At 33.7% G+C, this 3659-nt stretch overlaps 1 long non-coding RNA gene across 2 annotated transcripts; it reads left to right on the top strand.

Annotated features, from left to right (window-relative positions):
* The first annotated feature begins 1120 nt into the window (after positions 1–1120).
* Positions 1121–2520, top strand: LOC149205312 (uncharacterized). 2 transcript variants are annotated; one of them, XR_016251869.1, is made up of 4 exons: positions 1121–1499; positions 1598–1810; positions 1951–2036; positions 2132–2520. It is a non-coding gene; the product is annotated as an uncharacterized LOC149205312 (long non-coding RNA). The 2 variants fall into 2 exon arrangements; XR_016251870.1 differs by having other exon boundaries at positions 1122–1495.
* Positions 2521–3659: the final 1139 nt, after the last annotated feature.

Below are 3659 nucleotides of genomic sequence, written 5' to 3'. Positions count from 1 at the left end.
GGTAATATATTTGGATAGATTAACCCAAACTATATTTACAATAATTATTTATAATTATATAAATTTAAGTAATTTTATATTTATATATATGAGATTGAAATTTGAAAATTAAAAATAAATAAATAAATAAATTTATATATGTTTATTTTATTAAAATATTATATTTCTATATTTTTATGGTTATAAATATCTAAATATATTTAATTTATATATTAAATTTTAAAAACTAAAATTTTATATATGTATTTATTTATTTATTAATGAAGTGTTTTCAAAATTTAAAGTCTATTCATAGTGAACCAAAAATATTACCAAAGGGTCAAATTGAACAAACATAACTAACATAATAGTGTAAAAAACTCGGCAATATACTTAGATAGATAACCCAAACTATACTTGGATAGAATAACCCAAACTATATTGAATTTAGTTATCATGAAAAATGTAAAGTATGCCAGATATTCTCACTTAGTTATCATGAAAAATGTAAAGTATGCCAGATATTCTCACTGTAAATAAAGATACTCTCGCTCAAACATTAGTGGTGGACCAAATCCTTAAATAAGTTAAGTCCTTCCAAATTCTTAAATTGTTAATTTATGGATACTATATCTCCTCATATAAAATATTTTACACTTATTGACATTATATACTTAACATAGAATAATCTTTATAAAATTTATTTTATTTTACTTTATTATTAACCTAATGAGTCTTTATTTTACACTTATTGACATTATATAATTAATATATAAAAATCTTTATAAAATTTATTTTATTTACCTTATTATTAACCTAATGAGTTTTCTAACTTAGAAATGTGAGAAATTATGTATGGGCCAATACGAGCATCAACACCCAAAAGATATACAATTATCCAAGCACTCAAGGTTGTTATCCAAGGGATTTTTCCCATCTTATGTTTTGTTGTGACCAACACGCATTCCAAAAATTTACCCAAAACAATGAATACTTTTTTTTACGCTTATCAAAGTCGGCAACTCATGAATTGACAATTGAATAGTGTCAGGGTTAATAACTATACAATGATTTGGTAATAAAGCTTTAAAGCATATATGCGCTCAGGTTAGTACTATGAAGGATAAGTTTATTAATTTTTCTTGGGTCAGCCAGCAATTAATTTATGCTAGCTGCCCAAGTTCCTCCATCATCTGCACGCCATTTGGTGCCTCGACCACCGTTGATCTGGCTCTCTCATCCGACGGTTTTCGTGGATTGATACGGTTATGGATACCACCCGGTGGTGTCCCGCCTCTGTCGCTCATTCGCATGGTGTGTCTCTGAGAGGTTTTCGCTCTGCAGAACCCTAGGGTTACTACGGGGGAAATTGTTTGGTATGAACTATATGATTATGGAGGTGTTACCACCTGCATTCTGCTACCGTTGGTGACTGTGCATTCTGCTGCCGTTGGTGACTGCAGTAGGAATGCGGTAGAAATATTGCTTGTTTTTCTGGGGTTCATTTGCCCATAGAGTAGGTAACTCTGCTTCACCATAGTTATCGGTCTTTCTTTATTTATTTTGAAAACACAAGGTTGTAGGTGATTTACCCTTATGCTTTCATTCTTCTCTGCAGGTTTCTGGAATCAACAATCGTCTGTGTTTTCTACACAAACGCTCACCTGCCGATCTTTCTTTTTTTATTTTGAAAACACAAGGTTGTAGGTGATTTACCCTTATGCTTTCGCTCTTGTCTGCAGGTTTCTGGAATCAACAATCGTCTAGGTTTTCTATAGAAACGCTCACCTACCCGTCTTTCTTTGTTTATTTTGAAAACACAAGGTTGCAGGTGATTTACCCTTATGCTTTCGTTCTTGTCTGCAGGGTTCTAGAATAAAAAATCATCTGGGTTTTTACAGAAACGCTCACATGTCGGTCAAACACAAGGTTGCAGGTGATTTACCCTTATGCTTTTGTTCTTTTCTGCAGGTTTCTGGAATCAACAATCGTCTGGGTTTTCTAAAGAAAATCTCACCTGTCGTTTCCTACTAAAACACTCACTTGGGTTTCCGCAGGTAACACGTTCCTATGTTCTTAAGGAATTTTAGAATGATTTTTCTTCTAAAGCACTGGCCATCTTGAGGTTTCTGCTAAACCCTTTTCATTTTAGGCCAGCTTCAGGGGTTTCTGGGACCATCTGGCATCAACAAATGCACCGGCTGCTGGAACGCTCCGCACCATTTGCACTTGGTATTAGTTCATGCAACCTAGAAAATTGTTTTGCTTCGGCGTTAAGCAGGTTCTCGGATTAAACTTAACTATTAAGGGTTAGTCTTTTGGCTTCCTGAAAGATTGTTTTTTATGAGAAAGGTTTTGTATTTGCAATGTCTCACCGGGCTTTTCGGTTTAGCAACAATGTGTTTATTATTTTTTAATAACCCTGACTGTTAACTGAGCGCTGGCTTGAGATTTGTTTTTCGGCTCTATTTTGTCTTTAAGTTAAAAGTCGAACTGTTACTCTAATGACAGAGTTAATACCATGGTAGTATTATGTAGTTACTTGAATCGCATCAATGTTCATTTTCATGTTTTCTTTATGTCAAGATATATATAAATTTTATTCTTTAACTATTATCGTACTCAACTCAGAACCGCTCCCTTAGCTATCCCACAGGGACCCAGCTGAAGGAGTAAATCTGGGTGAGAACCCTGTCTTTAACCCCAACCCACTAATACTAGCATGCACTTGTCGGGTTTTCTGCTGGGCAAGGGTTTCCAATTTTTATAATGGTTTCACGGTAACTTAATGTTGTTTTTTTTATATATAGACTAGTTAATGGCAAGAAATTACAATCCGACATTCCTAAAGATCAATGGGCTACTGCATACTTTCACTTACAATCTAATTCATTTGCCACCCATCTTTAAGTTCTGGGTATGTTTTTGCTTTAGTTTCTCATTGCTACAAATAGAAATGGATTGATTACACATGTTAGAAATGGGTTGATTTACATAGCTTCTTTAGTAGTTTAATCTCACTATTACCTGTTGGGCTATTATTAATGTCTCTTAAAAGAACGGCTATTTCTCCTGTAATAGCTTCTTTAATTTCTTAATAAAATTCCATATTTCTTTTACATTCTTACACCACAGGTTTATCAGCATATTCATTTTCATATCGTTCTTCCACAATTTAACCAAGAAAACAATACATGTTTAGTAACAGATTTTTCAAGTCTCAGGCAAGCATATTAATTTTATAGGTTATCCTTTATCGACTCAATCGAGAAATGCCATTCTGGTATTTTGCATGGAGCCTTAAGGAACACTCCTTAATAACAATTGTTTCCTCAACAATTTTAAACAAACAAAAGATAATTGAGCATTCAAAAGACAACTGAGCATTTAGTACTTATCTCTTAAGATAAAGTTCCAGAATTTACGGATAGGGTCTCTGCACCCAACCTGCAAAGAAATGGAAATTAATTCCAAAACCTTCCCTGTGCTTCTCTTCCCCAGAACAGTCCAAAGCCAACCCATAAGAATGACAAAACCTACCCAGAAGAATGACAGAAGAATGGTGTAATAACGAGTTTCAAAAAAAATTGCAAAACTATTTCGGCAACGAATTTGTAACGGCTTTGATCAAACGGCTCAAAATTTTGCAATCGTCTGACATATAATCGTGTGGCGCACAA

Source organism: Pinus tabuliformis, chromosome 1_2, assembly GCF_031772625.1.
Source record: "Pinus tabuliformis cultivar Carrire ecotype Pingquan chromosome 1_2, CPIR1, whole genome shotgun sequence".
NCBI lineage: Eukaryota > Viridiplantae > Streptophyta > Pinopsida > Pinales > Pinaceae > Pinus > Pinus tabuliformis.
This window is presented reverse-complemented; position numbering and strand designations above follow the sequence as displayed.